The following is a 27167-nucleotide window of genomic DNA, read 5'->3' on the forward strand; positions in this document are numbered from 1 at the left end:
ATATATATATATATATATATATATATATATCAAACAGAAGACTGTCTGTCTATATGTTTTCTTTTAAACCTTTTAATCGATCTGGACCAAATTTTCCATAGTTATTTCTTAGGATCCTGCGGAAATATGCTATGAAACTTGTACATCCCATTATTTTTCACTGAATTTCATCCCCTTGACACTTTATGATAACTTATGCAAAATAGCTGGTTTAAACTAGTTTCATATAAAATTTCATATAAAATTCCTCCATTAAAAATCTATGAATCGATAATTTTCGGTGTAAATAATTTTTCTTTTTATCAAATATATATAAAAGTGCCTCTCTTTCTCTATAGAAGCAATCTAAAGTAATTTTTTTGTCCTGACATGATGCCTGTAATGAAATTCTTAAGGTACTGCGGCGTTACCTCGGGAGCGTTGCACTTTATCGAATTTGTATCTATATCGCGATGCTCGTTAAGGGTTATTTATCGGCTAAACTTTTTCAGTCCGCAGATTTGCGCCGTCTTTTTCGTTATCCGCGCTCGTATATCACCCGCTATTCAATCAAGGTATCTTGTTCTAAGCCGAGCAACAAACCACCCTTAAGCACCAATCATGACGGCTGGACTTGATAGATGGATTCAATTCACGGTAAGGATACACTTATTGGACGACGCCGACATTCCGTTACGACCATCGAGGATACAATGAGTAACCATAATCTTCTGATGTATCGATCATGTTCATCAATTACGTATGGTACAGCGACGAAGCGTGTAATGTCGACGCTACGATGAAAGACGAACGAAACCGGGGAATAAGAGGAATATGTTAGAAGTGCTTGGATTTTGAAGAAAGGATAAAAATATACGATGAAATATATACGGAGAAAATATATATATTCTAATAAGAATCACACAACAAAATTTTCCCTCCACAATCTTAGACTATACAGAAAAGTTGTGGCCAAAATTATTATATATTTATTGATTATGTACGCTTGTTCTTTTACTATAAACATACAGTAATTATTTGAATGTTTCTAGGGTGAAGAATATTTAACATTTGTCGATCGTGAATCAATCGAAATAGAAATTTTTGTGTTACATTTCTAACTATAGACTAATTATAGTTACTTTTCATATGGTTAATTTAATATATTGTCATTGTGTTATTTCGGTTATTCTGCGTTGAAATTATATCCATCATATATCTAAGCGTTAATAAAATAACATAATTTATATGTAAATATACGAATTTTGCTGATGTATTTTATATGTAAAATAAGTTGTGTTATTTGCTTACATATTTTATTTTGTGTTAAATTAACACGACAAACAGGCAACATTTAACAAATTAGTGTGAACAAATTGCGACATATTAAAAATGTGTTAAATTCAATTGTTGCAGCGCATATTTACTAAATTATCAAAATTACTATTTCTACAGTCCAGCTTTAAAAAATATTGTAAAGTCAAATGTAGTCGTAATGTAATTTTTGCCACAATATTTTCACCGTGTACAGTTTGCATGAAAAAAATTTGCGACCAAGATCAAAGACATCGTCCGAAAAATATAAAAGAGGAGCGAATTTCCGAGTAAGTGATAAGAGAATTAAAGGCTTATCTTGAGCTTTAACGTCACGGTAATTATGAATATCGGCGAAATGAGTCACATAGTCGAAATTCGGGGCTTTAAAAATCTAGCGAATGTAGAATTCTATCCATATTAATTTTCCTGATGGCAAGCTGTCACACTTTTCACGCCGCCGCCGTCGCTACCGCTGCGCCGCGCGTCCCGCTCACGTCCAACGTTCCGTTTGCAACATATTGCAAATCCATTACGAGCGGCGAGTTTCGGGTCGTAAAGTTTATCGCGTTATCCACAGTCAAGCATGCTCAAAATGCATATGCGCGATATTTGTGTCGCGAAGTGCATTCCTATGCAGTCATGCTCTATAAAAGTACAAAATTTCGCTCTTAAAGAGACCGCTCGCGTAGCCAGAATATATCTGACGTGACATATTTCTGCTCTTACGCCGTGAATTGACAAAGTTAATTATTATAAAAGTAAAAAACAACGCCAAGTATATAAAAAATATCCAAATATGTAGGCAACAGGAACTTAAAAAAAGCACGCTTAGTAAAATTCAAGAAACATACATTTTTTCACCAAACTAAAATTTTACTTAAAAAAATTGATATATTTTAGTAAAATTTTAATAAAAAAGCGAAAAGAATTAATAAGTACTAAAAGCGCTTAAAACAAAAAGAAATAAAAAAGATAAAACAGAAAGAATTAGTAAATGTTAAAAACTAAGTTCAAACAAGAAATTTTTTACGTTTATTGTTTCCATAATTAATTTTGCTAAAAAAATGGATAGCAAAAAAAAACTTAGAAGAGAAGACATTATTTAAAACATTAATTTCCCTAAAAAACAAAAATTTAATATACGCTAATTATAATAAGTATACTTTTCATGAATTAATTAGTTTAAACATAATTTATTTCTATTCTATCTGGTATCTCCTCCCCTCTTTCTCTCTCTTTTTCATCAATTACAAGTGAAATATTCGGCAATCTTATTGAATGCCAGCTACGGAAATCTTTGTCTTTGTACTCTAAAAGTATAGAATATTAGAATATTAGTGTATTAAAGTATAGAATATTAATATATGTTAATATAGAATAATATAGAATATTAATATACGTTAATTATACACTTTATAAATGAGTGAGTTTAAATGTAACTTGAGCACGTCAAGTTTTCGAATCCCGATGTTAAATGTTTCTTCAATTTCTTATCTGGATTTCAGTTTATAGTTATTAATTTAAGTGTAAAAAATTTATATGTCAATAAAGTTTATGGAGATATTATTCATTTCTTTTTACACTCTTATAATATTTTTATTTTAATTTTTATTAAATCTTTGCTGTATATATATGCTTCAATTAATTTTTAAACTTTTCGTATTATATACGTGGCTAATTATACTGATCTCATCTATTATTTAGAAAAACTTATTTCCTAAATAATTTTAGCTATCTTCTCTTCTATGTTCTTTTTGTTATCCATTTTTTAGCAAAATTAATTTTTTAAATAATGTACATAACTTATTAATAATGTACATAATTAACTTACTTACTTTACTTTACTTTATTAATTTACTTATTAAATAATGTACATAATTTATTGATTTGAACGTTTCTTATTTCAATATTTACAAATTCTTTCCGTTTTACGGTCTTTCTTATTTCCTTTGTTTTAAACGTTTTTAGTATTTACTAATTTTTTTCATTTCATAGTTCCTTTTGTTAACAGTTTTTTTAATTAATTTTCTTTTTTTTGCCCAAATTTTTAGTTAAAATTTTTATCAAAGAGTGTAGTTAAGTTTAGCCCCATTTTACGGTATTCGAAATTTTTAATTATTTTATTTTTTGTTATAAAAATGAGTATTTATGAGTAGATGAGAGATATATAAATATTAAAGTAATACGCTTTATTATTATGTAGGAGAAAATAGTCCAACAAAATATATATTTTGTCGAAATAAATAGTATTGTTAGAACTCTTACAGTAAATGTATGGAAAATGTTGCAAGGAATGAAAATTTTTACTAATAAAATAATATAGATCATAAATATTAATAACATTTATTAATTTAAGGTGACTTTTATCAAGCTCTGATTAACTTTATCATTGTTTAGTTCCGTTACGACTAGCAAAATTGACTAATAATTATTTTCTGGTTATAAAGAATTAATCGATAAATAAGTTGATTGGAAAAATCATTCTTAATAAGTTTGCAGCTAACTTATTACCAATACTATGAATATCAAAATTTGTTGTATAGATAAGGGAAATTACAAAAAATCTTACTAATATTCTAATAAAATGTTTATTCCGTCAGAAGCGCCATATATTTTCAAATTCTCTTTAGTCTATTATCTTCTAAATGGTGAAGCGAATCACTTTGATACTTATACATCTTTAATCTTTAATCTATCTATCAACAGCTACAATTTTATAAGAAAATAACTTAAGATCAAAAATATTTTAAGAAAAAATATTGTAATTATTAAAAATAATTTAGTAGTGAAGGTAAAAGCTCTCTTTTATCAGTGTTTAACCGCTCTCTCTCTTTCTTTCTCTCTCTCTCTCTCTCTCTCTCTCTCTCTCTCTCTCTCTCTCTCTCTCTCTCTTTCTCTACTAAAATATATGAGTAATTAAATAAAATTTTAGTTTGGTAACAAAAATTTATTGAGTTTTTGAGTTTTATTAAACATGTTTTTTTGTTAACTTCTTCATTACTTTTTGTTACATATGTGTTTGGATATGTTTCATAAACTTACGTTTTACCTTTGTAAGGTAAAACTAATTACGTTTTACCTTTGTAAGAACCATTTTGTTATGATTTCACTTCTGTTTGTATAAATTAAAATTACAAAGCTGTAACCATTAAATACTGTCGACATATAAAAATGTGTTGTAAAAATAGTATAGTAAATGCAAATCCTATTACGTTATATTTCCTCAACGAAAAAAATGTTATCACTTTTTTTAAATTTTTAGGCAATCGAAGCGATAGAATATAATTTATTTGAGTTTTTATAATTGCATACATCGTGTAGTTATACATAATTGATATTCAATTACACTCTTCTATGTTATTAATAAGATATGTAATAAATTCGTTAACATCTTGAAGATATTGATTTTCTATCAGCCCACGTATTAAAGAAATATTCAGAGTCTTATCATTCGTTAAATAATAATCCATTAATTTTTTTATAGTATTTGTATGTCTAAAGTGGAATAATATTTTTTTGAGAAGAAAAGAATAAAATATACAGGGTGTTTACAAAATATTTGGACAAATTCCTAATGCATATTCCTCTCACTATAGTAAAGAAAAAAATTTATATAAATTTTATTCGTTTCATTAAACTTTTATAAACATTATAACATTCAACATTATTTTATTGAGAAAAATTGAATGAGAATATTTTAAAAGTTTGTTCAAATATTTCGTAAATATCCAGTATACTGAATTGAAGCATTAGCATAGCATAATATATCAATATTTGGAAGCTCTCTTATGTTCCACGAAGAAGAACTAACATCATTATTTATTATATTATTATTATTATTAATTTAGCATTCTAAGACATTTTTTGTTATTGCCTAAATTATATAATTCATTTTCTTATTATTTAATATTTATTAATATTATTATTTAATATTTATTATTATTTAATATTAATATTTCGCCAACAACATTAATAACACTTGTCAGTTCTGGTCTGTATTGTTTTCACAATATATTATATTCTATTATAGTTGACTTATTTGCTTTTATAAGACAAAAGAGCATATTTTATAAGATGTAGTCAATTTAGCGTAAAAGAGCAACATATACTTGTCCATAACTAAACAAAGAATATTTACAACAATACGCTGTAAACTCAATTCTTGACTATTGCAAATAGTCATACCATAACTTAAACAAATCGGAAATTGTTTTTTCACAATATCCATTATTTGAAATTTAACACTTAAGCATTCTATCAGGTGCTCAATTCTCGATGCAGCATTATTTTAATTTCTTCTATTCCATTGTTATTAGTGACTAATATAATTGATGTAATTTAATTAACATTTAATTGCGATATCATTTTATCGATTTTATCAACTTTAAATTTGTTACAACATCTTTGAAATTCTTGATGATTCTCTCGACTTTAAAGAGAACATACTCTAATGCGCAATTATCAAGATTCTTGATGGTTTTCTCGACCTTAAAGAGAATATATTCTAATGCGCAATTATCAAGACTCTTCTTCATCTTTTGTATCTTCAATTCTTTTTCAATTAGTTCTTTGGTGTTACGCATATCTTATATATGAGTTGTTCTTTCGCGATATTGTAGAACATCTTTAAATTGGAATTGTATTATAAAAATACTTCTATGTATTTAGCTATCACTTCAAATTCACAACTTAACTTACTCTTCAGAGTTTAAATAATAATAGCAATAAAAATTAATAACGCTCAAATTGAATATGAATACATTGTAATTATAATGATAAATGAGATATTCACGTTTTTTTAAATATAAAGATTCACCAATAATACAATATTCCACATTTTTAGAATATGTCATGTATATTGCAATCTTACAGATATATGTATATATACACACATAAATGTACATACATACGTATACATACATATATATTTCTTTTTTATTACATACCTACATCGCACGCATACAAATATATATATCATGCAATAGTTATAAAACAGCTGAAAGATACAAGAAAATGTATGTATGCCTACGTTCATTTATATTCCTATACATTCAAATATACATGTGCACTGCGGATACGGTCTGAGAGACAAACTCCCTTTGAATATGTGCGTATGTGATACTGAAAGTCTGAAGTGGGAAAAATTTACTATATCGCCTATGAGATTTCAAGAACTCAAAATTGATCTCACCGATCTTAATTAGATTGATCGCGAAAACTCGTACACACATTATATAAAAAAAGTACCGTTACTTTTTATAACTGCTTTTGTTTCTAAGATATTTCAATTGAAAAGTTGATTTACAAAAAACTTGAGGAAAATAAGCTTTTGAGTTTTTGTAATAAAATTACTATGCTTTTTATTATATTCTATAATTTATTATATTCTATAATTATTTTCGGTAATTATTTACAATTATTAATACACACCTAAGTATTAGGATTAGTCTACACCATATATTAACTGTAGACATTGTAAAAAGCCCCTACGCAAAGCCGTATGCATTGGCTTAAATAAAAGCATGGCTGTTTTCAGAACAATAGCCAAACTACGAAAAATTGTTTAAAAAATTGTTTAATTTTTGAGTCGCCAAAAATCCTTCTGCTATAGTTCTTTATTACTTAAAAGGAATCTATTTATAGAGTGTGAGATAAATCGGAATGTTTTCGGGAGAATAGCCTGGAACTGTTTAATATTTAATTTTAGAAGAATTAGAAGAATTTCTAATCCTAAAAACGCGAATTAGTTTTTAATTATCGGTCGAATCGGCTTACATTCCAATACTTTTCTTCAGAACTATTCTAGTGCGACTCCGAACTCCAGTCAAAATTGCCGGAAGTCATAAAAAAATTCGAGGCTGTAAAAAACAGGAAATTCTTTTTTTGAGAAAAGACAATTGCTTTTTGTGTGTATATATTATGTTATGAAGCTTATATATTATATTATATTATATTATATATTATATTATATTATATTATATTATATTATATTATATTATTATATTATATTAGTGTATATATTATATTATAAAGCTTATATGTATATATATGCTGTCAATAAAATAATATTTTATTAAACGGTGGTTTTATAAAAAGGGACATTACTGTAGATATTTCAAATGTGTTGATATAAAGGAATCCACGAAATTAACCATAGCTCCCCCTACTGAGATATATTAGATATATATATATATTATATATATATATATTATATATATATATTATTATATATATATATTATATATATATATATATATATATATATATATTAGATATATATATTAGATATATATTTATATATTTAGTTGTTCACACACTTTCGTGTATTGTATATGTGAAATTTCGTCTAAGATAAAAATAACCCCAGTGTAGGAACCGCGTTATTTTTCCAAAAATTAGTTTTTTGTTTTGCTTATTGGTACGTCTATATTGAAATATATGCATAGAACTTGATATATAAATATATATTAATGATTAATATTAATAAATTATGGAGAGAAAAACATGCAGCGTTGTTGAATAAATATATTTATTCTAAAGAATATTTTGTTGAATAAATACACTTATACTGAAAGAAAAAACCTTCGGCGTCGAAACCAACATCTTTACCGATGATATATATCAGTCAATTATTGTTTGCACAATTATTGTTTCTTCTTATATAAATAATAGTACTCACTGACGTAATTATGATGACATGCATGATAAAACATAAAATGTAACAGTAGAAGAAATTGTTACGCCGAATATAATTATGCATACAAATATATGAACGATTATTTCATTCATATTTATTCATTTAAACTATCCATATTCATTTAATCTTTAAAATTTGAATTTTTGTACATTTTTATTTCTTTATATTTCTATATTTGAAATATCTACAGAAACGCTCTTTTATTTAAACACATCATTTAATAAAATACTTCTTTATTAACAGGATATAATAATATATAGAAGAAAGTTTCCTTCCAAAAAAGTAATTTTATATTTTCTTACGGAAATATATACTTAGCACGAAGTTAGCACTTAACTAGGACGTAAATCAATCTTAACAGTTATTAAAAAGTTATTCGACGCTAAACACGCAATATATAAAATATGACTAACGTCCCGTCTTCGAACTTTTTTCCACGACTTCGGACAGTTCTGAATAGAGTTCTGCACTACAATAGTTCTAAAGAAAAGTATTGGGATGTAAGCTGATCCGACCCGTAATTAAAAAGTTATCGGTGTTTTCATGATCCGAAATAGAAATTTCTCCACGTCCCGTCTTCGAATTTTCTTTTCATGACTTCCGACAGTTCTAAGTAGAGTATGGTTGGCACTGTAATATTTCTGAAGAAAAGTATTAGGATGTAAGCCGATTCGACCGATACTTATAAGTAAACCTACTTAAAAATTACATTCTGATTTCTTTCTAATTTGGCACAAATGTTGAAGTACAAAAAATATTTAGGTCATATTTTTTTCATTTGGTCCACTTTGAGTTTCATGGGCAGTTTAAAGCTTTTTAATGTTTTCACTCCTATCGTCAACAAGCAACAAAAATGCATAAGAAATAAAATTGAATACAAGATATAGGCGCTTTTGGTTTGCTGATTATGAATATGAAGTCAAATGTGTAAAATTATTTGTATAAATAATAAAATATTTAAACAAAAATGTAAAAAGTTGAAAAAATTATTTATATAAATAATTATTTGATCTGACCGAGATTCGAACCATTTTTGGTTAATTTAGCACAGATTTGAAATATTTCGGTTGGAATCTCGGCGAAAGAAATTTAGAATGATTCGTGTCTCAGCTATGCCGATTTTGTTAAAATTTTAATTAAAATTATCGGATTTCTCTCTCGGTTTGGCCGAGATTCGAATTATTTTTCATTAATTTAGCACAAGTTTAAAATATTTCAGCTGGGATCTCGGTTAAAGAAAGGATCCCGCACAAACCTTATGGAAATTGAATTTTGATCGAATTGCCTGAAGATTTGATATGTTATAGATCTTGTCATCCTGATAAAAAGTCTCTACAGGTACGGTCCCTGCAATAAACCGTTTGACCTCTACGAGGCGTCATTATTCAAAACAGGGTAATACTACAATATCTTATTTTCAACAGGTACGGTGCATTCCTACATCATTATTTATACTTTCTATGTATTTTTTAAGTAAAAAGTTATAAGAATATTATTGACTTTATTGCTTCTTATAAAAAAGTTATAAAGATATCGAGGTCAATAACTTGATTTTAGAGATTTAAGTCAATGCTGTGTTGCTTCATGTCTAGGGCGAGAAAAGAAATGGACACAATCACAGGGTGCAAAGAACCGCTTTATTTATATTGAGTAGGTCGTGTGTTGTAAGAGGCGAGAGGACTCACAATAATCAAGCACCCCGATTTGTGAGAGGCGAGGGGACTCATAATAATCAAGCACTCTGACTTTTGAGAAGCAATCAAGTCAATATAACTTTTTTTTATCCTTATAACTTTTTACTTAAAAAAATATATAGAAAGTACAAATAATGATGTAGGAATACACCGTACCCGTTGAAAATAAGATATTGTAGTATTAGCCTGTTTTGAAAAATGACGCCTCCTAGAGATCAAACGGTTCATTATAGGGAGACGTACCTGTGGAGACTTTTTATCAAGACGACAAGATCTACAACATATCAAATCTTCAGCCAATTCGACCGAAACATAAGGTTTGTGCGGGGTCCTTTAGAATGATTCGTGTCTCAGCTATGCCGATTTTGTTAAAATTATTTAAATATATCTTGTATTCAATTACTCATGCATTTTTGTTCTACTTGTGGAGTGAGAACGTTAAAAAGCTGTAAACTGCCCGTGAAACTCAAAGTAGGCAAAAACCTAATTTAGCCAGAACTATATCGATTGTGTTGAAATTTGGAAAATAAAGCGATAACTTCACAGTGATGGCGTCGCGGTTACTAGGCCGATTGATGCACGACGGAAATAAACAGGATAAAAGTAACATTAAATAAATACCTGCATAAGCTCTATACGCCACATGATATTATCCGCCCATGTCTGATTATATACACGCCATTCGCAATTAATCTGTGTAATTGCTCTTGATATAGTATCATTATGCGTTATTAACTCTGCGCACATTTGGAATAGCAGGTCGACGTTTCACTCGACAAATTTTTTCCTACATCGCGACTGCAATTCGACAAGCCAAACGGCCAGTTCGTAATCGACAAAAGTTGACCTACATTTAAATCTCCAAAATGTGAATGACAAGGAGAGAGAGAAAGAAAGCAAGCAAGAGGGATAGAAAGAAAGAGGAGGGGTCAGAGCGGGAAGGAGAGAAAGAACGAGAGAGACGGGGAGAGAGAAAGAGATAGAGAAATGAGAGAGAGAGAGAGAGAGAGAGAGAGAGAGAGAGGGGGATGTGAAGAGCCGACGTTTCGATTTTGGGCTTCGGAATCCAGCGGACACGAACGGATTAGACGCGGGGAGTGTGGGCGGGCGCGATGGCACCGGCAGCAGTGGTTCCGTTGGAGGAGTCGCTTGACCTCTCGACTTGACACCGTGATCCGTCATTTACGAGCAATTAGGCATAGCGCTATGTGTGAGCTAGTCGAGCGCCGTCTATATATCGGCTTCTACTTATCTAGCGGCCATTCGATCCCGACGTGTCGGCATTATCAATCTCGTAAGCATATCGTAGCCTAGCAGACCTAACCCCTATACCACCACCGCTACCACCACCTATCAGCCTAATCTACTCTCCTACGTATGCCATGTTCCTTCCCCTGCATCGCGCGCAAACATCGCTATTGTGTCTGTCTGTTGGACTGTCGGCTGGTGTGCGGGCGTACTCGGGGGTAATAGCATCGAAAATGATTCTATTCTCGGAAATAATGGCGCGGACCGCGCACCTATCGACGCGTCCGATCCATCCCGGCTTGCGATCGAGGCGTGTGCGTCTATGCGCGATTGCGATTGCGTTGTCGTCGTCGTCGTCGTCGTTGTTGTCGCAAATCTACCCCAGCACAGTACGTCGTATGAATGTTTTGGCGCGCGGATAAAACGAGGAGCTAAACTCTTGCACTCGGGACCATACCTCTTCGTTTGTCATCCAACTGCTTCCTCGGATCGATTATCATGCACCGACTATTTCTATCCGGTCTGTTTTCGTGAATCTTTAAGTACACAGAGAAAATAACTTCTTGAGGTTTCATCGATCTAAACAAATTGTATTATTGGAATGGTCGAAAGAGGCTAATGTTTCAACCAATAAGCACGAAACTTTGTCTTCGTAGGTAATTTTATTGTTCGGTGCAAACAGGAAAATTGTTTCATTTAATTTACTTCTTCTGCTAAGAAGTTCGATAATTATATTTAAATAATCTTAAGAAGAATTCTATAATAATCTATAATTAAATAATCTTAAGAAGCTTGACTTTATATTCTTCGCTTTACTAACGGTTTTTGTTATTTTATCATTTCACTGTATGCGCTCTTCTTTCTTCCTGATTTTTCATCCAAGTGCTCCGCTTTTCCGTGACGCGGTCATTGATTCTTATATTTACCATGGTTTAGGCCACTTGTCTTCAAACGATCGCATAGAATTTAGAGATGTCAATTAGTTTCTAACAATATATTTACAGTACTGTGATCATAATGCATCCTTATAAAGTCTACAAAACCTTTTACATGGCATATTTACTGGTAATTCTTGAAAACAATACGACAGCAACCTTTATATAACAAATATTGATAAAATATATGTTAACAAACTAATGTTGCTATGTTGGCTTTTGGATTTTTAATCAAATATTATATTTATTACTTTAGACATACACACACACAACAAATTAGATTAAAGAATTAAATTAAAACGATAATATAATTCACTATATGACGCACGCGTAAAACAAAATTTAAATTACAGCTAAATAGTATATTATTTAATAAAAAAATTTAAATAAGTGTTTTTTATCGAACAATATAATTTGATATAATAAAACATATATAAATATATTATTTATATATATATATATATATATATATATATATATATATTTGTGTATATAATATATATATATTTGATATAAAATTATATTGTTTGAAATATAGGGTGTTCCAGACTCTTCTTCGAAATTTTTGTGGGAACATAGAACCGACTGATTGAGTGAATATAAAAATCCCATACTGTTTTGCGATATTCGCAATAAATCTCAAGATATTAATTAAAAAAGATTGATAAATGATTACGCGTGATATAATAGATTACCTGTAATGGCTGTCTACTGTTGTATACTTATACATTAGGTCAAACTAAACAAAAGAATCCTTTACCATTTTACAAATGACCACATAGATTTTTAGGCATTAAATAAAGCAAATTTGTACATTATCGTGCACAATTTTTTTTCATTAATAACATTTCATATTTCATTATCTTCTTCAATTAATCTGGACTATCATTATGTTCTTCAATTAATATCTGGACTATTATTACGAATATTGTAAAACAATATAATTTTTATGTTTACCTCAATCCGTTCTACGTTCCCACAAATATTGTAGAAGAGAATTTGAAACACCCTATATAATATTATGTTGTTTAAGTGAAATAAATTGAAGTCAAATAAATAGGAATTCTGAATCTAATGAAACTTTTTGTTTTGTGAGGTAAACTCATTTTCTTAGTGATATTTACAAATTGACGGAAACACTATCTTCACGCGTGCGAACAAGATAGACTGTGCCGAAGCTGGGACAATAGTAATAAAAAAAGGTAAATATATTCTTAACTCTTTGTTCAATAATGTTGCTTTCAAATGACATCAATTTCTCATGAGTTATACATAAGGAAGATAGATGCGAGACGCAATTATTTAACACTTATTTAACACTGTTATTTTAAAGCATCATCTGGTTACTTGTTTTGTTCGTCGGTATCTTAGTAGTTCCGATTTTTGTCAATTAGATGACAAATCGTTGAAGATAAGTTTCCAAAAATTATATTTTATAAACAATATAACTGCGCTTAGGAAATATTGTTTACTTCATTTAAACACCCACAATTTTTTTCTTAAATTTTGTTGGATCTGTTGAATAAAAGGTTAATTTGCTGTTGTTGAATAAAAGGTTAATTTGCAATGAACTTTTAGGTGTTATCATAGCCGAATTTTTTTTAAGTTGCGACTATATTAGCTTGTCAAAGTTTATTTTACAAAAATAGCACTTTTTTGACATTTTTAAAAATAAATAACCGGTTTGAAAAATTATTTTAAAAATCGACTATGACAGTACCAAAAAAATGCATTAAAAAAAATTCGGCTATGATAACACCTAAAAGTTCATTGCAAATTAACCTTTTATTCAACGACAGCAAATTAACCTTTTATTCAACAGATCCAACAAAATTTAAGAAAAAAATTGTGAGTGTTTAAATGAAGTAAACAATATTTCCTAAGCGCAGTTATATTGTTTATAAAATATAATTTTTGGAAACTTATCTTCAACGATTTGTCATCTAATTGACAAAATCGGAACTACTTTGCATTGCAAATTAAGAATATATTTTTTTCTTTTTGTTTAGACATTTTTATAAGAAGTTATAGGCGATCATAGAAAAAATAAAAAAGTTTCCCGGTTACTGTTCCGCTATTATTTTGTTTTTAAATTTCTAATCTACATATTTTTCTTAATATATAATGTAAACTCATTATAAATTTCATAACAAAATAAAATATTTAAAAGAAAACAGAAAGTAAAGTTTTAAATTCAATCTTTACAGTATATGGTATATATTATCTTCTTTAAGGATGTATTGCCTGCATAGTCCTTGCAAAAAGTCATTGGAAATTTGAAATACGCTAATATTTTTATTTTCCGTACGAATATATCTTCTCCTTTATTAAACACAAGAACATAATACATTTCCATAACAGCATGATTTAAAAGATCTAAATAGCATATGACATCAAATGACATATTAATGACATTATTGACGTTAAAGACATCATTAATGTGCGATTCTTACGTTACTGACGTCATTATGTTTGCTAGACTTACATTTCTGGTCACTTTTACATGCAATACAGGTTAATCTCTAATTTTTCCAAAATTTCTTTATTATCTTTGAATTGTGAGCGATACATCCAATATTCAATTTCGTGACTCACGACCGAGATAAGTAGAAGAAAATCGAATTATTGTCGATAGTGGTTAGGAAATTCATGGCACTCTATATCCCGCTTTCTCGTATGGTTCTTTGTACTTTTCATCGCGCTCGCCGCGTATGCGCTAAGCGTTGGAAACTCACGTAAGAATTGCTTCCTGGCTTGATTGACGAGCTCTTGCTGCACTTAGGTGCCTGGCACGCCATTTTATCGGGCTTTTCGGTAATTAATCTAATCCTCGTAACGATGAATAGACAAGTTCGTGATAAACGACGCCGGTTACACCGTGCTCGCCTATCACTGACTAATTTATTAATACCATGAATATTACTTTCGGTGTAGTCATGGTTATTGTCGCTGTTCTTGTCGCGGCGACCGGTGTAACGTTAGTAATCATGATTGACGTCCTTATTAATCATTCCCCAAAGTGCAAAATACATTAATTGTCGTGTGCAATAAAAAATCGAGCGCGATGCGAGCGTGCGGGAAGTACTAGCGCTATTTTGACTCGCGATCGAGCCCGTCGACGTAATTCGGCTCTTGCTTCCCCGTTGCCCACCCGTCGTTATCGCCGAGAGCCCGCGCAATATACTGATCCTGTGCAAAATTGCGCATAAGCGAGCTGGCGTGAATTAATGCCGGATACGCTGGCGCCGCGCGAAAAAGCCCGTTTTCGACGCTCGTGAAAGTAATTATCAATTACGTTTCCGGTAAAGGGAATGCTTGAGACCGCGGTTTAAAGGCTCGAAAGGAAACGCTGAAAGTATAATTACCGCAGGTGCTCGACCGGTTTGTAACGGAGGACGCGGCTGTATTAGTGACAACGGGCGTGAGACGCGCGCTCTCTCGCGCAACAGCGACGCGTTCCGAACGAGATTCGTTTGTTGGGACAAATGGAATTGGTAATACGATTATGACCATTATCTCTTTGCGCGCCGCGGCTACAGATACGTCGCGTCGCGTTCGTAGCGTATTTGGCATTCGGTTGCTTTGCAGCAACAGCGCCCTTCCCCCACCCTCTGTCTCCTCGCCAACCCCCTCCCCCTTCTCGCCATAGCGTCTCTCTTGTGTCTCTTGAGTCGGCTAAAGGACGTAACTGGGAACACACAGGCGCATCCGCGATACACGCAGAGTACACTTTATCGCTGCTAAACTACGTGCCGGCGTCGTTGGATTAACGTAATGTGTAGTTTACGTATTGCCTCGCGTCTACGTCACTTTTCGCAAAAACGCGACAGCATACATACATACATGTATATATACGCACATGCACACGGACGAAATACTCTTACAATGGAGGAAACGCGTTCGGTTATTTTTTTGGGGTCTTCCGGGCTGAATAAAACTGAAAAATGTATTTCATGCGTACCCAGAAAATTGAGCAGATGGCAATCGTTCGGGGTGAAACGAAAAAAAGCAGAAAAAGAAATATCTCTCGTACGTGTCGCACTTTTCACTGATTTATCCTGAAAAAAATAAAAACAGTTCTGTATCGGATTATACATCGAGAAGTGCACGCGCGGTACACTAAAGAGTTGACACATTTTTCTTGGGCAAGAATGTCATTTCAATTGCAGGTCCGGGCTCGAGTGTAGAGATCACAGAAACGCAGTTTCATGCGCCGTTTTAATATCACTCGGAAAATCGGCAAATTTGTAGTAATCTTGTGTTCGTTATTTACCCCCTATGTTTTGATTAAAAAATTGATTATTCTGTTTATCTTCTGGTAATTAGTTATTACTTTAATCAGGCAGTAATAGCATTCATTTGTGTCGCGGAAATTTATATTGTATTCATAATGAAAACCAATGCGATTCTATTATCATATTACATTTTGCTGATCAGTATTTCAACAATTTTACATGCGCCGCCTCAGTCATTATTCGGCTGTGCAACGGAAGAATCTCTCTCTCTCTCTCTCTCTCTCTCTCTCTCTCTCTCTCTCTCTCTCTCTCTCTTTCTCTCTCTCTCTCTCTCTCTCGCAGTCACAATCGTAAAATTTTAAAATACAAAATTTATATAATCCAACGGGATCGACACGGTGTGTCGCGATATGTTATTCTTACACGTGTGTTAACGTTAAATTACAATTAGAAATTTACCTATCCAGGTTTAGCAGCTGTAGCTACGACTAGTCGGCCTGCTTTCCACCCATTGTTCTCGTTTGATTAATCGTTAAAACTCATTAGGATCTTAAAATATACAATATCCGAGTGAGGTCGACTTCTTACCTGGCAACTTTATAAATACACGTTGTTTCCAGCGGCCAAAATAAACGCTGTAATATCGAATGCCTGAATTAAGATTAGAACGCTTCCGAATTTATGGACGGCGTAGTCGACGCACGATTTCCCAACGGTTTCGCCCCGGCCTCGATAATGTGCCGTAAGATTTAGCGGAGGTCGAGACATTGCGGACGTGTCGGTTTAACTCGCATCAAGTAGCAATCCTGGCAAATTACTGTCCGTGTCTACAGCTCCGAAGGTATGCAGGTATGCTCAGGTAGATGGAGAATGGCTCCGCGTTGTATATACAACGTTTGTAGCCAGACAGTACACAAGCAAGCGGAGCTAATGAAGATGTTTGTCAATACTGGCGCGTTACTGTATGCCGTTACGGTTATCCTCTATCCCCAGCTCCGTCACGGACGACTATATCGTCTTGCTTCTGCTCTATATCGAGTACAATGCAGATCTCGGGCTTTGGTATAGGTCGTCATAGGCGGGTAAGCAAGTGCTTGGATAACCAACTGAGGTTTAGCTTTGTATGAGACATAGTCTGCACTTTTCGACACGATTAATGTCGAATTACACCCGAATTGCGAACAGCGCGGCGGCGAATTATGCACAACAAACTTCCCCGAACAGATTCCCAATTTATCTTTTACGGCGTAGAAGACTTCTCGGGATATAATTGGAATTCAGTCCGATTTTCCAAAATAATGATAGATTCTGGTTCAAATATTCTGGTTTCAAATATAATCCCGTATAGAAATGTGTCTGGGATCTAATTGAAATCCAACGTGATTTTACAAAACATCATAGGATCTGATCGGGAAATCTACTCTGATCTGATTCGGATTAGAAGTGTTTTTCAAAATACTATTCTAAGCGGAAAACACCCAAACATAAATTTCATTTTTTATACCGAATGTTTTTCCATAATTTTCTTTCTTTCGATTTCTATTTTATTTTTATGTTAAACAAAATATTTGAAAAGCCTTTAGCATTTATGCACATTTTATAAGTACTTAAAAAGTGTAAATACTCAATTTGTTACAAATATTTCATCCAACATTTTTTTTAAATAAATTATAAATGTCTTGATAAGAATATTATATATTATATTTTACTTTGAATATGTAACTTTAACATCATAATAAACATTTAAATGTATTGTAATTATTTACAATTAATAGTCGATCACTTATAGATGCAGAATAGCTTATACTTTTTACAATTTATATATATTCTTCATACGATTTTTCTTCGACATGGGATTACGTGTAATCAATAGAAAAATAATACGATTCAATCTAAGGCAAACTAACCGTTTCATATTAAAAAATGATAAATGGTTAGCTTACATTTGTTTAAACATTAGTATAAATTATAACACTTTCTTGTTGATTAGATATAAGAAGTAAAAATCTCTCTCTCTCAATCTCGATGATCTTTCTAACATAATATCTATATAAATTACTTATTTATATTACCTATATAAATTACTAAAAACTTTTTATATTACCTACACCACCGCGTATGTTAACCGTATATATGTATAGAGTATGTTTGACAAATCTATTATTTGAAATCTATTAAAATATGAAATAGATATCAAAACCACAAAAATTGGAAAAACGTTGAACAGAGCAAATGGAATCTATTTGGATTTCCCATTTAGAATCGTAACTTTATTTATTTAGGAAATCGGAATAGATCCCAATTAGATTTCAGAAGATTTGTTATAGTGGTTATATATTAGGCTAAAAATATGATTTCCAATTGATATTGGAACACAATACAGTTATTTGAGACAAGTTTTAGTAATCTGACTAGAAAGTATGCAATACTTGGGAATATTTAGAAAATTTTCATACGGAATTTTAATTGGAAGCTATCGAAACATTGCATCTTGGAAAATCCTGCAAAACTATACGGAGTTAGAAGTGTAACTTCTAACGATTTATTTAAAGGACTCTTCCCATAGTCTTCAAAGTCTAATTTGATAATATAGACAGAGAAAAAGATTTTTTGCCGTCATACATATGTGACGTTAGTTTCTAGTGAGAAATCACATATATCGTATGAACGTGTTAATTAATTTATTTATTTTCACGACGAGATTACTTGGTCACTAATTGAAACATTCACTTTAACCAATTTGGCGCATTCTAATCCGTATCTATACTGTATCTGGGAAAATCTTTGGAAATTGTTATGCGGAGTAATTCACGGCGAAGCGGCGGTGATCGCGACGAGAAGCTAAAGTATTGTTCGAGTTTCGTTATCGCAGTTTCCCTTTTGTTCCCCATAAATTCCAGATACACACACCACAGTCGGATATATCGTGGAAGATACTTAAGATCGTTCGATGCTCGCTTAATTTCTCCTAGCATGCTGCAAGATAATTGAGTGATGTCACGCTACATGATAATAATGTAGACTTCATTTGAAAGTAAATTGACGTGCAATTTCACTCTAGACGATTTTAATCCAAGCCGCATATTCAGCGCTGGTTAGCCGCGATGTAACTGGAAACACTCCGCGTTTTTATTTGCCGGTAATCGATACGCATTTAGCGATTTGAGCCGAGACCAATTATCATTATCTTCATTTCATTTGGTCAAGCAACAGAGGCGATATTTATTTTTCAAACTGTCTAACTAGCGTGAGAGGTCACCAGCTGATATTCGAATGATCGCGACTATTGATTTTGCGAATCGTTAATAATTGCAATGTAAAATGTATAAACTGAGAAACAAAGTTTGCCGTTCTCCTCCTGTCGGTTCTAACACACGCGTGCACGTTATAATAACATAATATCAACATTCCGCAGCTCGTTATTGCGCATTTCACAATACGCAAAAATCGGGACGCGCGAGAAAAATATTTCGCTTCTCCAGCGGGATGTGTAGTTTTCCGAGACAAAGATCGATAGGAGAAACAAGCGTGTGACGCATGAATGGCCTCTTACGCAACGCGTATGGTATTAATTATCCTAAAAGGGGATGAAATTCGTCTGTGTGCCTGCGTGTGTAAAACACGTGTATACCCCGCGCGAATAAATATACATAAAACGTGGGTCAATATCCGAGTACGGTGTTCAAATTGTTAATGCATGTTTCCGTGGGAGCGTAGTGGCTGTAAGAGCTACTCCTGGGGTGGGCGCGGGGTTTTAGTACGTAATTATTGGATTAATACGCATTGTGTAAGCGTGGCACGTACTACACTTATTGTAGCAGCGAGACCCACGCTTCGCCGCGTAATTATGTTAGAATTCCTATGGGTCGGCCGTGTTTATCTTTTTCGTATCCTACTTTCCGGAAAATTCGATCGTTTAAAGCGACGCTCGACCGAGCCGCGTTCCGTAGTAGTCTCATAAATATCCGCGCTATGCTGAAACATTTAATCAAAGTGGAAGAAAAGCAAACCGGGCTAACAGTCTGAAATAGGTAATTTAAATTACGACGCGTTCATTCGGTTTGACGTATATGTTCGTGGCTGACTTTTAGTAGCCACTTTCTGTCCGTCTTCTTTCCCTTTTTATCCGTGTGAGATAGTGCGAAATTAAATAAAATATATGAAGTTATACCCACTTATTTAATAACTGCTTTTTGATATTAAAAGAATATATAATAATATATATAATGATAATAATATTATAAATTAAATTAGTAAAGGGATAAATATTGTAGTCAGCCAACTCTCCCAATCACATAATTTATTCTCTCTTTGTATATTTTCCTTTAATATAAAGAAAAGTGACAACAGAGACAGTTTAATATATATATATATATATATATATATATATATATATATATATATATATATGATATTAGATAATTCATTTTGTATAATAATATAAACACTTTGACTTTTAGACAATACTGATATAATATTTTTGTTTAATCCTTGCTGCATATATTTTTCCTCTCATATATGTGTATATAATTAAAGATGTCTATAAATTTATTTTATTAATTGTAATGCGATTACCACAAAAGGCACTGTTATTTTATTTATTAAATATTTGGTAAAGGTTTACAATTACACAGTCAGCTCCAAATGACTTCCGACTAACCTTGATATTAACCTTGACCCTCAGGGAGGTCAATGCTATTGACCATTATCGGCGGTCATTGTTTGTTAAAAAGTTATTAACAAAAAAAGTTTTAGAAGTTGAACATAATTTTTGCACACAATGTATATAGAAATATGGTAAAGAGTATATGAATATGCGCGAATATTAATAAAAAAAGTAACACACACACACACACACACACACACACACTGTACGGCCCTCAGAATATATATATGTACAAACATTAACCCACTGCGAACCCGCCCTGTCGGGCGGGCGAGCGCACGAGCCCCCAAGTAGTGTATGTGTGCGTGTACGTGTGTGTGTGTGTGTGTGTGTGTGTGCGCGTGCGTGCGTGCATGTGTGTGTGTGTGTGTGTGTGCGCGCGCGTGTGTGTGTGCGCGCGCGCGTGTGTGTGTGTGTGTAGCAGGCATCTTCCTAGCTTACAAATTCGATGTATTTGTATATACGGTGTCCAGAAGTTACATTTATTTTATGCAACTTCTTTTTTTAATAACTTTTTAACGAACATTGAGCGCCAACAAAGGTCAGTAGCATTGACCTCTCTGAGGGTCAAGGTCAATATCAAGGTTAGTCGGAAATCATTTGGAGCTGACTGTGTAATTGTAAAGCTTTACCCATATATCCTATATAATAATACGAACACTTTGATTTTTTTTTAGGCAATATTGATATGTTAATTTTTATTTAATTCCTGCTGCATAGAGTAATGTTGCCGAATACGGAGAGTTTAATATGAGGAATTATAGTTCTGCTCATCACGGTGAAGTGCGATCTATGTAAATTACCTTCAGAAGTATTCTACATAGTGATCTCTTTCTATGTTAAACATCATTAGTGTTTAGCTAATGATGGATGTATTAGATGAAAATACTTTCTGCGCTATTCAGAATATTTTTCATGCTTTTAGAAGATATAATTTATGGTTATTTTATAATTTAAGATTATTATATTATAGTGTAAAATGTTATATTAAATAGTAAAATGAAGATAGCATTATGTTAGATTTGTTAATTACTTTAAATTACTGTAAATTATTTTAAACAATTGTAAAAAAATATCTCAGAATGTGCTCTACATGCTAACACTACATGACCTAATCTGCAGTAACATGACCGATTTTCGATTCATGCGCAGAATAGGTACCAATGCGCATGGGCGAGAATCCGAATATATTATTACAATGGATCTAATTTTATGGGCGAGACTTTGGGATATTGGGGAATTATTTTCAAGATTCTGGGCGTGATGCTGAAAGAGTGGAGTGACACAAACACACATTATCATCCAGAAGATAATGAAGAACCAAATAAGCACATTTGACATCAATTTCGAAAATACATCTTTTCAAGCGCGAATGTTATTTTAAAAAACTCTAAAAAACTATCGCAGAATGTGCTCTACATGCTAATATTACATGACCTAACCTGCAATAACATGACCAACTTTCGGCCTATGCACAGGATATGTACCACTGCGCATGAGCGAGAATCCGAATATACTGTTACGATGGATCTAACGTTTTGGGCGCGACTTTGGGAAATTATTTTGTCAAGATTCTGGGTATGTTACTAAGAGAGTAGAGTGACAGGCATGTTGTTATCCAAGAGACGATGTAAAACGAAATATGTACACTTCACGTCATTTTCGAAAATATATCTTTGTAAATGCGAACATTTTTTTAAGAAACTTTAAAAAATTATTCCAGGCTTAACTAACTTGGCTTAATAATTCTGCGGAAAAACAATATTCATCGGTTCGAATATCAGCTTAATGGTTTGGCGAAATCTCAAAACACTCGGGTCCGAATTTCAGCTGAATAATTTAGCGGGAAATCGAAACATTTCGGCTCGAGCCTCGGCTTAATAATTTAATTTGTTGTCTTTAATTTATCGAAATTTAATTTGTCGCCTTGTCAACAACAAACACGTATGCATAAGAAGATATTTCCGAAGAGAGAGTCTGTCGTATATAATACGACATAATAAGTTATAAAGTATATTAATCAAATAATATATATAGAGCATATATTGGATATATATAAAACGTATATAGAGCATAAAAAAGCATATATAACATATACAGAGTATATAAATATGACATGTTGAAATATATCAGTTTAATATATCATCAAGAAATAATCCGACAAGAAGGAAGCCTGCCGAGTCGAAATTTCAATTGGCCATTGTTATGCAAGAACGACCCAATTCAAAAAATTATAAACTCTTATCAATAGATACTCCATTCACATCTTTTTAATCCAAACGATAAAATTTAAGCCTCATAAATGCTTGAAATGAATTAAGAAACAGTTTTTATTTTTTACCAGTTGCGTCTTTTTGTACATTTTTCTAAGGATTGAGCTAGTCAGTATCCTTAAAAAAATGGAAACGCTTAACTCGTTGAACTGTTGCGAAAATCTCAGAGCTAAATTCTTTGGTTGGATCATTCTTACATAACTCCGGCGAATTACAAATTCCAATCCTTACTTTACTTCCCGTCGGACCCAATGCGATTTACGTCTACGTGCAATCTACGTAAAGTGACGCTTTGTGTCTACTATATGAGCGTCTAAATTGAGCGCTCACCATTATGCGTCGTCCCACGGTGTCCAGGGCCCACCAGCCATCCTGTCGCTGCATCTGACACTGCAATAATCCTCGCGTCGCCACGTCGCCTGTAATTCACTCCCGACCACTAATCTAACGGAGTAATCTAACGGAAGTTTCACGAAAAATCCCATCTCTCTTGGGGGATATACTCCGAGTTACCAATTGCGTATGAAACATCGCGAACTGCGTCTTCGAGGAAATGTCGGTCTTTCGGATAAACAACAAGTACATGCGACGAATTCAGCAACGGTCCGATCGAGTTGTAGTGTATCGCTTTGATACACGCGCGGCGTGAATTGCTTACGAAGAAAACGGAATCCGCGAAAGCCGATCTCGCGAAATCTTTCGACGCGTGGGCGAAGTAATCTGTGCGAAATTCTCACATATGACACGGAATATCCCTAATGTAACACTTCGATGGTGCAGCGTAGTAGATTGCATTATAGCTCCGCAATATTCTTGCGGATAACAGCTCCACAATATTTCTGCAAAGACAATTCCGCAATGTTTTTGCAGATAACAAATCCGCAATATTTTTGCAAAGACAATCCCGCAATATTTTTGCGAAGACAATTCCGCAATGTTTTTATGGATAACAACTCCGCAATATTTCTGCGAAGTTCGCTCACGACTCTTCCGCAAATACGATCCGATAAAATTCGCAAACCTAAATTAATAATTGCGAACATGAGCGTGAATAAAAAATCAAAAGTATAAAAATTGTGACGATAGAGATAAAGATTCTGTTCAAAATTCACGCAAAAAAAATGTTACCGCGTGAGACGTCTGTCTTCGTTCGATGGAACTTGTCGCGTGCCGCGTAAGTAAACAAACAACTACTCGCATGCAGTGCTGCAGAAATGTGCCCGTGCATTCCACAGCGTTGGAGAAGAAGTGTCCCCTCCATGCGCCTTCTCCTAACGCATACTACGCTGCTGTTCCGTCTATCGGTGTGAAGTTTATACCGATAGATGGAGCAGCAGCGTTATGTGCGTTAGGAGAAAGCACATGGAGGGGACACTTCTCCTTGCAAGCTGCGGCGTGCACAGGCACTTTTCTGCAGCACTGCTCGTATGTCTAACTTGTGTACATCGCGTTTTTCGCGTTTTTCGCGAACAACGCTCGCTAGCATTGTGTTTTGCGTTAAGAAACTCTAACTTTAAGTGAAAAATTGAAACCTGAAAATGTTCCGATGATTGTCAAACTAATTTTGCAAGCAGTTTATATAATCACATTAGATCGCTTCGCGTAGATGCCGCATGATATCGAATTTTACTTAATAACGAAGCTACTTAATAACGAACTCTATGAAATGCGCGATTCAAGCTCAAACGAGAGAAAAATTTTAGAAAATCTATAACGCGGGTGATGTGATTGCGTATTTTCTGTAGCGCAATCTCTGTGGCGCAATTCCTTTGCGCGTTGGCGCAAAGACTGGCTCGAGACACCTGGAAGATCGCGTTCAATAAAACTGAATAATTTTACAAAATTTTGAATGTTCGGAGCGTATACTCAATATTTTAAGTATCTATCAAATAGTGTTGGGGTTTGATTAATCAAAATTTTCTCCGACAATAATCGTCAACCAATCAATAATCTAAGTTAAACAATTTCTAAATATATATACATTGGAATAAAAATATTGAAAAATTTATTTGTGTAAAATATGCCTTATCAATAACATTATTATTTGAAAAAGCGATCTTCCAATTGTTTCGAGCAGAGTGATTTTTATTAAACGGCACATACACATACTACAACTACAGCAAAGTAAATCGCATTGATTTGATAAGCATGCACTGCATCGAAAGACATTTTGTCCTTCTATTATCAATATATTTCTTGTTTTGACTCACCAAACCGCCGATCAGGATAGACACTTTCTACTTTCGTTTCTGGAAGAGAAAAATACCATTTCGCCGATTAGATTCGTGCATTGATGACGATTTGAGTGAAGAAGTTTGAAGGATTTAAAAAAAAATGCGATATTTTTTGCTGGAAAAATTTTGTTGAATATATTCACACTTGAAATATTCTACTTTCTTTTTTCTCAATGTTGCAAATAAACCTTCTAACCAAAACAAATCAAAATTTTTCAAATAGTGATGATGTTATTCTGAAAAAATTCTTCCCGCGTGTAATTACGATTTAACGCGATCTTTGATTCGATTCAAATTATCTCGATTTCGAGCAAGAGAATTATTAATCTTGTCGGATTTCTAATTACAAATGTTAATTAATGAAGCTCACCTTCGAGCTAACCCCGCTCGGCCAGATCCTCCGACGCAGCAGCCCCTAAGATTTGACTAGTCGTCTGTTTCATCTCTGTAACAGAAAGCAGATTTAATTTAGTATTATACACGACAATGGAGGCATTAAGGAACTCGATTTCAAACAAGAGAATTTCCAATTTTATCGGATTCAGACAGGCCCAAGACGAATCTTCTGGCGCGGCATCCCATCTCCTAGAGCCACATGACTACGTCTGCTCTATTGGATCTCTGTAACAGAAATTTAATTTAATTTAGTAATTTAATAATTTAGTATCAATTAGTTACACGCGACAGCAAAACAAGGAAAAGAAATTGTCGTAACGGCACGCTCGAGTTCCTTCCCAATGCGCAATAAGAAATAATAAAATCATAGCTGAATAAAGAAATAATAATATCCGATTAATTAATGGATGATGATATTAATATCTGATAAACAACCATATAATAATATCCGGTAGTATCAATTAATTACACACGACAGCAAGACGAAGCAAGGAAATCATCGTAACGGCACGCTCGAGTTGCTTTCCAATACGCAATAAAAATAATAAAATGACAACCGAATAAAGAAATAATAATACTCGAATAATAAATGGATTATAATAATATTTGATCGACAATAAGGAACTCGATGGCGACGTTTTTCTATCTAACATGTAAAAAAATAAATGAAACGTGGTAATTACCTGTCGCGGTAAAGCCCGCAAGACCTACTCGCGTGAGGAGTACGCGTCTTAATTTGTCTTAATTATCGCCTCAATTGTCGCGAAGTCGAAACGCGGTTTTGAAAATCGACACGGAATAATCTAGAAAATAACGCGGCAGCTCCCGATGTACTCGTCTCGACGGTTGAGAATGTGTGGCGTGACGCTTGAGCACATGCTCGCGCACGCGTGTTTACATGACTCGGCCGCGCGTCTTCCCAAGCGCCGCTCAGTCAGCGGCACGAGCGGACCGTTACGAGGGTCTGTTTGTATCTAGTCTTTGTGGAGCCTAGAGTTTTTGTTATAGCCGTTTCCCAGGTATTGTTATTACCGATTATTCGATCATCATTATTTCGTTATTATCCACTCGCGGATATTATCACACGATTGTCGAACAGATATTATTATCACTACCATTTAATATTCGAGTATTATTACTTCTTTATTCGATTATTATTCAATTTATTCGGTTATTACTTAATTATTGCTATTGCGCATAGGAAAGTAACTCGAGCGTGCCGTTACGACGATTTTTTTACGATTTTTTTGTCGTTGATCAGTTATTATCGCCGTTGCGATAAAAAGTTGTTTGGGCTCTGAGGAAACTATGGCCGGTATTCATAGTCGAATCTTATTTCAAGCCCGTCTTAAGTAATGTCTTAAGATGCGAATATGGCTCTGTAATTGGTTCATGATATCTTAAGACAGTACTTAAGATGATCTTAAATATAAGATCCGACTATGAATATCGACCTATATATATATATATATATATATATATATATATATATA

At 33.0% G+C, this 27167-nt stretch overlaps 1 protein-coding gene across 3 annotated transcripts in view; it reads left to right on the plus strand.

The window, feature by feature from the left end:
- The window catches only part of LOC116845687 (abl interactor 1-like), a 556408-nt gene that overhangs the window by 322681 nt on the left and 206560 nt on the right, over window positions 1-27167 (plus strand). Inside the window, exon 1 of one of the 3 annotated variants that reach the window (XM_032818690.1) lies at window positions 26672-26693. The exons of the other annotated variants lie outside the window; for them this stretch is intronic. The gene's annotated coding sequence lies outside the window, so the exon portion shown is untranslated. Of the gene's footprint in view, window positions 1-26671; window positions 26694-27167 lie in introns of those variants that run through there. 3 annotated transcript variants of the gene reach the window in all.

The sequence above is a fragment of the Odontomachus brunneus genome, unplaced genomic scaffold (genome assembly GCF_010583005.1).
Source record: "Odontomachus brunneus isolate Ranch 3 - 2012 unplaced genomic scaffold, Obru_v1 Obru_scaffold_056, whole genome shotgun sequence".
Taxonomy (NCBI): Eukaryota; Metazoa; Arthropoda; class Insecta; order Hymenoptera; family Formicidae; genus Odontomachus; species Odontomachus brunneus.